Genomic DNA, 13,703 nt, shown 5'->3' with positions numbered 1-13,703 from the left:
AGATACTGGCCAGTGGCAAGTTCAGCCGACAGGAGACAAATGCCATCTCTCCCTAAATGTCACTGGTGATCAAGTCTGTCATGTAAAATGATTCCCCAAATGTCTAGAGTAGAGATTATTGTTCCCATTTTACAGATGAGGAAACTGAAAACAAGAGAGACCAAGATCACAGAGATGGTAGGGATGAATCTGGACGCTTTATTAGGTCGTAATCCAAGTCCATGACTCGCTGGCATACTGGACCCTCTCCTTTATCTATGTGAGCAGAGAAGGGGGACGCAGTGCGTAGACAACCCCAGGAGGGTCCTCTTGGGTCCACAAGGAAGACTATAAATTAACCCAAAAGTAACTAACTTTGGACCAGACTGGAGTAAAAAAAAAGTGTACCTGTAGGCTGGTTATATGGGGGGGATCCCTAAAACACCAGAATTATCTTTTGGAGGATGAACCCTCATAGTACAGGCTTCCTTTGCTAGGTAAGTGTTCTAGGAACCCATCAGCATCAGTGTACCAGCTAACATTGTTGTGAGAGGTTGTGTTCCACTTCAGTGAGGGGTTTTTTTTGTTTGTTTTATTTTTGGGAGTTTTTTTTTTTTTTTTTTTTTTTGGTGATTCTTTCGATGCATTTGCCCACTTCATAATGGATGATTTATAAGTGTACCTACCCACACTGTGCTGAGTGTTCAGCAGTTTTTGACTTAAAACGACTGACCCTATGCCCCACCCTTCCTACTTACCCAATCTAGCCCGGAGTGACTTTTTTTGTTGTCGTTTGTTTCCCCACATGAAAAAAGTCCTCAAAGGGAAACATTTTGCCAGTGTAGAAGAGGTGAAACCAAAAATGGCAGAAACACTAAAAGACATCAAAATTGACAAGGTCAAAAACCATTTTTGAGCAGTGGAAAAAGCATCTCGATAGATGTATTACATCAAATGGAGAGTACTTTGAAGGTGACAAGTTTAAACATGTAAGAATAAATACACGATCTTTTATCAATACATTCTGGGGGGTTTTGGGGTTCCCCTCAAACACATTCTGCTGAGTGAGGCCAGAGGTTTCACGGAGGGTTCCTCCTATTTTGTGATGTATACCTCTTATGATTCTGCCTTATTATTGACACAATTAGACATATTGGGGTCATGGATTTTAAAGCTCCCAGTTCCCCTTAGAGCAAGGGTCCCCAACCCCCAGACCATGAACCAGTACCAGTCTGTGGCCTGTTAGGAACTGGGTCACACAGCAGGAGGTGAGGTGGGTGAGTGAGCAAAGTTTCATCTGTTTTCATAGCCTCTCCCCATCACTCACATGACCTCCTGAATTCCGCCTCTTGTCAGATCAGCAACAGCATTAGATTCTCATAGGAGCGCAACCCCCCCTATGAAATGTGCATGTGAGGGATCTAAGTTGCACTCTCCTTATGAGAATCTAATGCCCAATAATCTGAGATGGAGCTGAGGCAATGATGCTAGTACTGGGAGTGGCTGCAAATACAGATTAACATTAGTAGTAAGGTTTGACTGCATTTCCCCTCACCCCCATCACAGTCCATGGAAAAATTGTCTTCCACTAAACCAGTGCCTGATGCCAAAAATGTCGAGGACTGCTGCCTTAAAGGCTAGTGTAATATCAAGATGCTAGCGTGTTCTCTCTGCACAGAGAGAACTGTTCTGCAGTGCAGATATAAAGACCATGAGTAGGTTTACATAGCATATAACCACTCAACCAGGGCATCTATTGATACAAGTAAGGGAGGGCCATCCACCTACTTGGAGCTGCTGACCACTAAGGCATGCAAATCATCACCTGCATCCAAACCTGGAGTCCATCATCTGCTCCCCAAATCCAGATGAGAAACATGAACTCTGCACCTGCTAGCCATTACTTTGACCTTGCATTTCACAAGCACTCTGATTTTTCCAATGCTTTTATATATGTTTCCCATGATGATGCTGAGAGTTGCCCCACAGGAGTCCTTAAAGTTATTCTTGTCCTCACTCCTTGACTGGGACTGATTGAACCAGGATTGGCCAGCTTTTCCCTTTCAGAAATGTGGAATTGTAGCTACAAGATGCCAGGCAGTCTTCATCACTGTCTGATCCTGGAATACACCAAACTCAAGAACTAATGGGGAGGATGTATTGCTGCCTTTCATTATATGTGTGAAGATATAGGCTAAGTTCTTCCGAAGAGTAGCAAGAGGCAAAGCCACAAATAAGAACAGAGTCTCAATTTAGGCAATATCCACAAATGTATACGAACAGCCTTGGCTCATGACAGCTTTCCAGTTTCTGGTAAGCCTCAAGTGATCTCCTTCCCATGTGTGCTTTAAGACACTCACATCCTCATAATCCTTTCTTTCTCAAGTTAGTGTGATTGTCTTGCCTAAATTCCATCTTCTTCACTTATTATAGACACCAAAACTAGTTAATGCTGCTTTGAAAAACAGTTTGGCAGTTACTAAAAAAGTTAAACATAGGGTCACCAGATGACCTTGCAATTCTACTCCTAGGTTAGGTATACCTAAGATAAATGAAAACGTATGTCCATACAAACATCTGTACACAAATGCTCATGGCGGTATTATTCATAATAGCAGAAAAAAAGGACTAACCAAATGTTCGTCCACTGATGAATGGATCCAAAATGTGGTACATCCATACAATGGAATATTATTTAGCAATAGAAAAGAATGAAGTTTTCATACATACTAAAACATGAATGGACATTTATAGCATTATTCTGACTGAATGAAGTCAGTGTGGAAGGTAAAGGGATGAGAGCAAGGAGGAGACATTTGAATTTTGACCCCATCTTATCTGACTAGAGAATGGTCTGGCAGACATTTTTTTAAGGTAGTGCCTTTGACCAGTTTCATGAATCTAGGATCTAACTCTCTTGGGAAAGTTTCTAGGAAGAACCCCGGCACATAGTAGGTCGTAGATGCAAACTGAGTGGTGACAGTGTTAAACTTAACCCAATCCCTGTGATCCTGGGGAGAAAAAATAGCAAAGTTTAAGAAATTCCTCCACCCTTTGTGTTGTGGGAGATGGCTCACTGCAAATGTTAACTCCCTTCCCCATATGACTTAGATGAGACTCATGGGTGCCCCCACCCTTGTTTATGACAAAGTCAGACCCAAAGTCTCCAAATTCCCATTCTTTGCCTCATAAATGGTTAGCTGAACTGCTTGTTCCCACTGGTCAGTCAGAACAAAATGTTTGTTAACCAGATTTAGTATAGATTCTCAGCCTGAGCCCGCAGACAACCCCACTTTACAGCCCCTCCTGGTCAGACCCCATCTACTGTCTGATTGTGTCACCCTGGTCATCCTACCCCCCAGCACCCACTTCTTTCTAGCTTTGTTTACTCCTATAAATACAAAACCCTTTTTGCCTAATCCTGAGACATGTGCATATCAGATGGTCAGAAAATTCTTCCTACAGTAATAATCCTTTCGGATAAAGGCTCTCCTAACTAAATCTAAGCTTTTTATTATTTAGCAGTGAATCTATAGGCCAAAGTTCAACAAGAGACCATCTGTTTGTGCTTACCTGTGAGACAGCTTAACATAGAGGACTGGATGGGAGTCTAGCCACACCATTCCTACCCGTGCAACCCTGAGAGGTTATTTAACTTCTCTCTGCCTTTGCTTCCTCTGCTATAAAATGGGCTTAATATTGGTACCTACATCAGTTAATATTTGTGAAGTGCTTAACAGTGCCTCTTTCTAGTAAGTACTACAAATGTTTTGTTGTTGTTGTTTAACAAAATTGTGTTGTCCTTTCTAATTTTCTGTCCTCTACAATACTGGCAGATGGAGAGTTTGTCTCTGATGATCATCAGTCAAACATCTTGGCTGACATCTGACTCTGCTTCTTCCACTTATGAGCCTTAGGAAAGTTACATATGACAGTGTGAAGCCTCCACGTTCTCATGTGGAAAGCAGGGTTATCATAATACCCTCCTTCTAGGCCTGGGAAATCAATGAGACAGAGCTTTTCACATCAACATCACAACTCTAACCCCAACATCATTCTTGACTTAAGAGGTTAGAGATCAGACTGTGCTATCCCTGGTATCTTTGAAGTCTGTGAGCTGTGCAAGGGTCAGAGGTCTCTGAAAGTACGTGGCAGGAGAGCCGCTCCCTGTGGAGATAGGATAACCCTTGTGTACTCTGGAAACCCAGAGACAAGGCCGGGGCATTTGTAAGAAGGCAGGAGGGTTTCATAAGAGTTACCCAACATCAGCTTCTGAAAATAATCATACCTAGTACAGAATGCATGCTTACTGAGTTCCAGACAGACTTATGCACATTTACTTGCTGAATCCTCCCAGCCACCCTGAGAGATAAGTAGTGTTACCACTGCCAGTTTATAGAGGAGGAAACTGAGGCACAGAATGTTTAACTCATTCAGCTAGGACATGTCAGAGGTGGTGTGGAATCAGGAACTGTTTGGGGTATAAACATCTGATGCATAAAATATTTAAATCCTCCAGAGCACAGGACTTAGCACATAGTAGGTGCTCAATGAAAAGCACATGTTGGATACTTAGACACTGAAGAGGGCACTGGAATATGAATGCCTGATAAACTAGGAGAGGGTACTTTATTGCTAGTGTCAAAGGCACCTGACATTATAAGCTCTCAATAGGCTGGAATAAATGCTGAGGTGGGTTTTAAACTATGCCCTTTGAGATCAATCTATTTCTAGCACCCTGGAAATGCATCAACTTAGAACAAGCAATGAGAACTAGAGCCCCATTTGTGCAACACTAGAATGAATTCAAAATAACACTCAATTCTAAAAATATTAATAAAGTCTCAATTTATGTGCAAAACGGGAACAGTGTGCACCATCTTGAATTTTAAAGAATCAGGGCCCTTTCTCATAGTAGAACTCCTCCACTTCTGGCTGTGGAATGGACAAACACAAAGGAACTACTAGTATCAGTAAGAGAACATGGTCTGAATATGTATTTTGATGGGTTCACACAGAGTATTTTGTAAAAATTTGAACTAAGACTCAGTCTTGGGATATTTCACCTGAAAATCCAGATCAATGGTTTCTCTTGGTTAACCAGGAGATGGGCCAACTTCAAGCCTGCATTCCCTCCAGGAACCCATCGGCTGAGGCTTCCCCTCCAACAAGGCATAGGGCATGCACTCTCAGTCAGAACAAGTTTCACTGTTCAATTCACACATTTCGTCGCCAGCAGCCCTCACAAATATGATCTGCCCTAAACTGTAGCCTCTTGAGCCCAGGACCCCTGAAGTACATTTTCCCATGCACAAAGATCATTTAGATCAAAAGTTGTTTTTCTGGTTGAAAGCCTGTGGGAAGCTAATGGGAAAAGGAATTTACCTTCCTTTTATTTAAGATTTAAGCAATCCGTCAGATTGCCACCTGCATGTTGACACTGCCTGTTCCCCTAAAATAGATTAAAGTATCATAAAATGAGAGATAAGTAAAATAAAATTCTAGCATACTTGAGACTTTCCTGAGGCCCAAAGAAGGCTCAGTTCCTAATCCAAGAAGAGCAAATTCCACCTCCTTTGCCTTCCGCACTCTTTTTTTCTTTCTTTCTTTCTTTTTTCTTTTCTTTTTTTTTTTTTTTTGAGTTGGAGTCTCACTCTGTCGCCCACACTGGAGTGCAGTGGCACGCTCACAGTCACCCCAGTGTCGACCTGCTGGGCTCAGGCGATCCTTCCACCTCAGCTGAGCTTCCAAGTAGCTGGAACTACAGGCGTCCATTACCACTCCCGGCTAATTATTGATTTATTGTAGAGACGAGGTCTCGCCAAGTTGCCAGGGCTGGTCTTGAACCTGCGGACTCAGGCAATCCACTCGCCTCGGCCTCCCAAAGTGCTGGGATTACAGGCTGAGCCACTGAGCCCGCACTCTTAAACAAAGGTAACTGTTGGATGGTGAGGCCCTAGGGAATAGCTAGATCTTTCATGTCAAATTTTTGATGGAAACAAATGCATTTTTTTCCTGGTACCTAATCTTTATGAATAATTTTCCCATACTCTTGGCATTCCTATGTTAAGACAGGCAGACGAGTTGCCAAGAGATTAAATACTTGTCTAAGGCTACAGAGTGAGGATGTGTGAGTGTTAACCCTCAACTTAGATTTGCTCTTTCTGAAGCACATTCTTTTACTGCTATGATTCATTGCCTCCTTGAGCACCTAGGTGGTAGAGCAGGGGAATGTACAAAGTGACCAATGTTCTCGAGAACCCTTGCTGATCAGGGGTCCTATTACTGATGCCAGGTCCCCTCACAGAGAATGAACTCCCAGCATTCATACAACAGCACAAACTCCCTGCAATGGCTCTTCCAGATGGGAAAATGTAATTGATTTGTTTTCAGTGGTGTGTGAGAAAACCATGCTTAGCTTTGCAAAATGTATGCAACCCATATGTCTACAAACATGTCAATATACACCACTAACAGATAAGGACTTTTAAAACATAACTGCAGTATCATTATAAACTTGATAAAGTTAATGATTCTTTTAACTTTATTCCAGAATAAAGGACTTCCCTGCGTATTTTATACATGCCTTCTTCCTGTTGATTTGATTTAAAGTGCAAACCAGGGTTACACATCCCATCTGGTTTTCGTGTCTTAAGTCTCTTTTTCATTTTTTTGAAAAATTCTCTTTTGCCATTTTTTAATGCCATTTATTTGTTGAAGAAACTGGAGCATATGTCCTTTAGAACCTCACACTCTGGATTTGGCAAATTGCTCCTTTGTGACATCATTTAACTAGTTTCTCTAGCCCCTATATTTTCTGTAAAGATGGATCTAGAGACTTGCTTAGATTTGGGTTGTTCTCTCTCTCTGTCTCTCTCTCTGTGTCTCTCTCTCTCTCTCTCTGTCTTTGTTTTTTGTTTTTTGTTTTTCAAAATTGCCTCACAGGTGGTGCTGGAGGCCTCCTCTTGCTCCACATCAGAACCCAAGGGTGAGACTGGTGTTGCCCTTTTAGTGATTTTGATTAATCATTATGTTCGGGTTCTGTCAACCTGAATGTGCATGTGGGGTACATGTCCGGACATTGCCTCTTTCCCCATATCTGGCTTCTTTCTGCACCTCCTACAGTGAGCAGCCCTTGGCCAAGGCTAGTCTCTGCAGGATATGCATCTTCCTTGTAGCAAGTCATGGGATGCAGGTAACCAAGCAACCTAAAAACAATGTAGTCAGCACTCTTAATCAATGTGATTGTAAGCACTGTATAGGAATTTGAATAACTAACTTGCTTGATTATAAAGCTATTTGCTGTGCTGTCCTGAGGTACAGATTCTTTCATCATCACCGACCTATTGGCATTGGTGACTCTCCTGTAAGTGTAATAAGCCAATGTCTCTCCCTGCTGGACCTCTTCGGGTGACTTCTTTGGAATAGGTAAACATCACGTGCAAGCCATCTCAGATTCGGGCCTACCACGTTGCAGTGTATTACAAATTTCCCCTTGAACCTTTGACATTAATGATTCATCATTTCATTTGGGATTTTCTTAAAAGATGATTTTCTTAGTTTATCTTTCTTTAACATTCATTACCTAGCATCATGAAGACTGACAAAAATTTTAAACTTTAAAATAATATTAATACTATTTTTGTTATTGTAATTATTTTGAACTATTACATGTATATAGAGAAGAAAGCAAACAAAATATTATGTTAATGTCATTGGGAACCAAAATTTTAAACAAAAAGAAAGAGGTAGAAGTCTAACACTGAAGTTAAGTAGGAGTTCTGTCTTCTTACATTTGAATTGAAACTATTAGTATCAATTTATGATTTATTTTCTTCTTTCTAAACATCACATATTCCCTAGGTCTGTCCTCCTCTAGAGGCAATGACAATCCAGTAGCCATGAACGCTCTAAGTGCCCATATTGTGGTCACGTCACCAATAATTTTTCCTCAAAAAGAAACCAGGGTTTCTTCAAGAAATGGCTAATTTTAAATTTTGGATTAAGATGAACCAGAGATATGTTGTTCTAGAAAGTAAGAAAGTTTTCAAACTCTTGAGGTCAAATCACAAGGACATGGGCATCTATCGGAAGAGGTTTCCATTGACCACAGATGGAAAAATTTGATAATCAAAAATAATAATAAGCTGGGCTCTGTGGCTCACTTTGGGAGGCCGAGGCGAGTGAATTGCCTTAGCCCCCTGGTTTGAGACCAGCCCAGGCAACTTGGAGAGATCTTGCCTCTACAATTAATAATAATAAAAAAATCCGGATTGGTAGTATGTGCCTGTAGTACTTCTGGCTACTTGGAAGGCTGAGGCGGAAGGATTGCTGCAGGGGTGGCCGTGAGCATGCCACTGCACTCCAGCCTGGGCGATAGAGTGATACTCCAACTCAAAAAAAAAAAAAATGATAATAATGCAGTGAGATGTCTTCATAGTTTTGTGTATTTGTTTTTTTGCCCACTTTCTAATTGAATTGTTTGAGTGGCAAATAGCACATAAAGTTCAACATCACTAGGCATCGGGGAAATGAACATAAGACTACAGTGAGACATTACAACACACCTGTTGGAGGAAGCATGTGTTCTCACACTTCTGTGTGTTTCCTGTGGCATGCTTCAGTCAGTTTGTACAGATTCTAGAGAGCCAATTGTTATGTGTACAGGATTCCATATCTCTATGCAATACTGCTTGACATGTTATAGGAGTTCAATAATTGTTGTTAATAAATTCAATTGTCAGCCGGGCACAGTGGCTTAAGCCTGTAATCCCAGCACTTTAGGAGGCCAAGGTGAAAGAATTGCCTGAGTCCAGGGGTTCAAGACCAGCCTGGGCAACTTGGCGAGACCTCGTCTCTACAATAAATCAAAAAATTAGCTGGGTGTGGTGACGCACACTTGTAGTTCCAGCTACTTGGAAGGCTGAGGTGGAAGGATCACCTGAGCCCAGCAGGTCGATGCTGGGGTAGCCGTGAGCATGCCACTGCACTCCTGCCTGGGCGATGGAGTGAGACTCCAACTCAAAAAATAAATAATTAATTAATTAATTAAATTGTCAAAGTATAGCCAATGATGTGATGCTGTTTGGCCACAAAGAGATCCAAAATAATTCAGATCTTTTCTTTTAAATGATCACATGTATTCACTCATGTTTTACATAAACTTGACTTATTAAAGGTTTCCCAGATTTTATATTCATAAAGGAATCTGAACTATACAGATAGCTCTAATTCAGCATTCTACTGAGATCTGTTCACCATGAAAATGTGCATTGCCCTTAGGGCACATGTGAGCCAATGGATGCGGGAATGGATGGGATAGATAAGCTCTAATGACTTTTGCCCCTCTAAGGGTATTAGGTCCACAAAGTTTGAGAGTCTTATGCTTACATATGTTATCTCATTTGATGCCCAAGATCCCAGGGTTAAGTGAATCTTTTTTAAAAAATAAATTTTATTTTTTAGAGTAAGTTTAGATTTACAGAAAAATTGGGACAATAGTACAGAGAGTTCCCATATACCTCACATACCATATCCCCTATTATTAACATTTTACATTAATATGTTCCATTTTCTACCATTAATGAATCAATATGAATCTGAATAAATTCTATACTTTATTCAGATTTCATTACTTTTTGCCTAATGTCCTTTTTCTAACCCATTCAAGGCACCACATTACATTTAGTCATCATGTGTCCTTGGGTTCCTCTTGGCTGTAATAGCTTCTCAGACTTTTTGCTGTTTTTGACTTCCTTGATGGTTGTAAGAAGTACTGGTCAGGTAACATATGGAATGCCCCTCTACTGGAATTTGTCTGACGTTTTTCTCATGATGAGGCTGGAGTTATGGGATTGGAAGAAGAAGATCACAGAGGTAAAGTGCCGCTTTCATCACATCATACTAAGGTTCATACTATCAACATGATTCATGATCCTTGATGCTGACCTTGAAGATGTTGACCTAGATGAAGTAGTGTTTTTCAGGTTTCTTCACTGTTCAGTTACTCTTCCCCTCCCCCCACCTTTCCACACTCTACACTTCAAAAGGAAGTGACTGCACACAGCCCACATTTGAGTGGAGAGTTATGCTCCAACTCCTTGAGAGGGGAGAATCTACGTAAATTACTTGGAATTTTGCACGGGAGATTTGTCTCCTTTCTCTCACTTATTAATTTATTCAATCACTTGTTTATATCAGCATGGACTCATGAATATTAATTTTATACTTTGGGTTATAATCCAATACTATTTGACTTATTTTATTGCTCAAATTCTCCCAGCTTTGGCCATTTGGAGCTTTCCATTGGCTCCTGCAAAAAATGTATCTTTTTCTCATTTTATAGATAAGGAACCAAGCTTCAGAAAGAATATAAAAGTTTCCAGTGTTACCCACCTAATAAGAGCAAAGGTGCCATTTGAACCTGCTTTCTTAAGATTCTAAGGCACACTGTTTGCTTTTCTTTTCTTTTCTTTTCTTTTTTTCCTCATTCACCACATTCCATCGGAGTATAGTCAACCTTTGTGAATCAAATGACTGGTGTATATTTGACCTGATAAAATCAGCTAAAGCAATGACACCTACCAATCTGCTATGTACATTCTAAAGAAACTTCCTTAGATACTTTTAAACTTTTTATTAAAGTAAACATACATACAGAAAAGTGCCCAAAGCCTAAGTGTATACAGCCTGCTGAATTTTCACAAGTGAGTCCACACATACAACCAGCACCCAGATCACTAGCTCACCAGAAATCTCCCTGTGCCCCCTTCCTGTCTTCCCCACCCTCATAAGTCGCCACCATCCTGACTTTTAACAGCATGGATCAGATTTGCCTAGTTATTACTTTAAATAAATGGAATCACGCATTTGTCTTCCTTGTGGCTGGCTTCTTCTGCTTGTTCTCCTGAGGTTTCACGTGATTGGGTTAGTGGAATTATTTATAAAACGTTCCAACCATATATTTCACAAGAAAGGTTACAAGCAAAGTAACACTTGTAAAAACTTGTTTAGCAACTACATAAAAAGTAAATTAACTTATGATGAACATAACACAAAGAAGGGAAAACTACCCAGAGATAACAGCCAAATGAATAGCCTCATTATCCTCAGGTGGCTTAGTACTTCCTTCTAACCATTACCTATAGATTTATCTATGAAGAACAGTCTTACTAATGTCCCCATTCATGGGAAAGAAGCTTCCTGACTGACATAATGTCATTCTTGCCAACACATGGCCAAAAACTCACTTGGCAGCTTCTAACATATAATGGTACAAGATGCTACTTGCCACATTTGAAAAAAAAAAAACACTGCACAGAAATCTAAGATGACTGTGATGTACAGTTTTCTGTTTTTCTGTTTCATTAAGAATTTCCACCACTGACCTAGTTCCTTACAACAGAAATGGCAAACCCTTGGCACCCAGGTCACCTCAACCTTGTGCCACCATGGACATTGTTCAATCAAAGCACACTTTCCCTTGGAACCTACTCACCCCAATACTCCTAACCAACGAGAGATGGCAAAAGAGAGGAAATCTGTTTGCCATTCTCACCCACACCCAGAGCACCATGTTATTTTCTAATTGGATCCAGGCTTTCATTCCATTGCTTTCTAGTTGAATCCAGATTTCTCGTTTCTCCTCCATTCTTGCCACATCTCTTTTCCACTCACCTACCCTGACACCCATTTGCTTGATAGGTAAAAGAGGAAGTATTCTGCCTGGATTTTAATGACCTTTGTCATTTGCCTCTATCCAGTCAAACTTTCTATGTTTCACAACCTCAGGACATACTTTCCAACCTCAGGACTTACTTTCTATTCTAGTTGGTTAGTTGAGCCCATGTCCTGCTTATTTCATCTTCTGTGTTCCTGCCTGTTCATTGCCTCATTCTTTCAACAACTCTTGATTAAGCACCTACTACATGCCATATACTCTTCTAGATCACGGGGACACAACAGCACCAACTCAGCTTCCCAACTTCCAGGCCATGCCTTGAAGCTTACATTGTAGAGGATGATTGGATATATTCAGTAAACAAACAACCACACATGATGTCAGGTGGTAAGGGTGCTATACCACAGAATAGTGACTAGGGACCAGGAGGTCATGTTCCTCAGGGAAAGAGAGGGAGGGAAAAGAGGAGATGGGGAGAGAGGGGGAGAGACGGTGGGAGAGGGAAAGAAAATACACTCTAGTGTCTCCTCTTATAAGGGCATCAATTCTATCTTGAGGGCTCCATCCTCAAGATCTCATCTAAACCTAATTACTTCCTCAGGGATCCACCTCTAATACCATCACACTGGAAGTAAGGGCTTCAACATGGGTCTTTTAGGGGGACACAATTCAGTCCATAGCACCATCCTCACAAAGTTTACAGACCAGTGTGGGCTATAGACACTACATTTGTATTATAAATAAGAAAAGTATGTACTTGTATTGTAGGAAGTGCTAGGAACTAAAAATGAGAGCTGTGATGAATGATTGGGGTCCTAGGGGAGTTTCCTTGAGGGGACTGATCAGGGGAGGCTTTTCCAAGGATGTAACATGCAAGCATCTAAAACTTGGTACAATAAAAATAATTAAAAATCCTTCACTCACCATTTTAAATACTGTTTGCAATTTGAAATGATACTATATTTGATAAACTGCATTAATAAAATGTATTACAAAATGTAGCTTTATCTACTTCTTTTTTACCTTTAAAAATGTGGCTTGTACTGTATTTCTATTTAAATATGTGGTTTGTATTATATTTCTGTTGGACAGTGCTGCCCTTCAACTCTTCCTTCCTGCTAAAGACTAACAGGGAAAGAGAAAGAATGGCACCCAAAGAGATGAAGTGGAGGTGAGGATAGAAAGCAACAGGCCTGGAGGTTGGGAAGCTGAGTTGGCAGAAATAACAAAGTGACATTTTAAGCACAGGATAGTTTTTTGAGGGGTATGGGTTTCTTTTGAGGGTAACAAAAATGTGGAATTAGATAGCGGTGACAGTTGCGTAACCTTGTGGATATAGCAAAACCCACTGATTTGTGTACTTTAAAGAGTAAATGTCATGGTGTGTTTATTATAGCTCAATAAGAAGTTTGATTAAAAAAAGAATTGGAAAATCTAATATTTACAATGTCTGTAATGACAGGAGAGCTCTGCATTTTCTGGAAAACTTATTACTTTCATCTAATCTTTGTGTGCAGCTTTTTTTTTTCATTTTTCATTAAAAAAAATTGTTTTTTGAGACAGGGTCTCATTTTTTGCCCAGGGTGGAGTGCAGTGGCATGATCCCAGTTCACCACAGCCTCAACTTCCTGGGCTCAGATGATCCTCTCACCTATGTCTCCTGAGTAGTTGAACTCCAGGTACATGCCACCACATCTGACTAATTTCTGCAATTTTTTATAGCGACAAGGTTTTCCTATGTTGCATAGGTTGGTCTTGAACTCCTAGGCTCAAGCAATCCTCCTGCCTTGGCCTCCCAAAGTGCTGGAATTAAAGGCATGAGCCACTGTACCCAGTCAAGGTCCCATGCATTAAACAGTCCCCACATGGGAATTCAAGCAGATGATATCTTGACCTAATGGACATGGTGACTTTAGCTGATATCTGAGTCACTTTGATTATCAGGAGCAACTGTTTATTTAAATGAAAATGATAATGAATTTCTATCTATGGTTATGCAGTCTATGTTAGAACTCCCTCACATAATACAAAAGTGGGATACCTG

General features: G+C 40.6%; 1 protein-coding gene across 1 annotated transcript in view; it reads right to left on the bottom strand.

Moving 5' to 3' along the window:
* HSD17B2 (hydroxysteroid 17-beta dehydrogenase 2) overlaps positions 1 to 13,703 on the bottom strand; it is a gene marked incomplete at its 3' end in the record, with an annotated part of 58,601 nt that overhangs the window by 23,358 nt on the left and 21,540 nt on the right. The gene's annotated exons all lie outside the window — the stretch shown is intronic.

The sequence above is a fragment of the Carlito syrichta genome, unplaced genomic scaffold (assembly GCF_000164805.1).
Source record: "Carlito syrichta isolate Samal-C Ts95f unplaced genomic scaffold, Tarsius_syrichta-2.0.1 Scaffold308119, whole genome shotgun sequence".
In the NCBI taxonomy this organism is placed as follows: Eukaryota; Metazoa; Chordata; class Mammalia; order Primates; family Tarsiidae; genus Carlito; species Carlito syrichta.
Note: the sequence above shows the minus strand (reverse complement) of the source record. Positions and strands in the feature narration are given on the sequence as shown.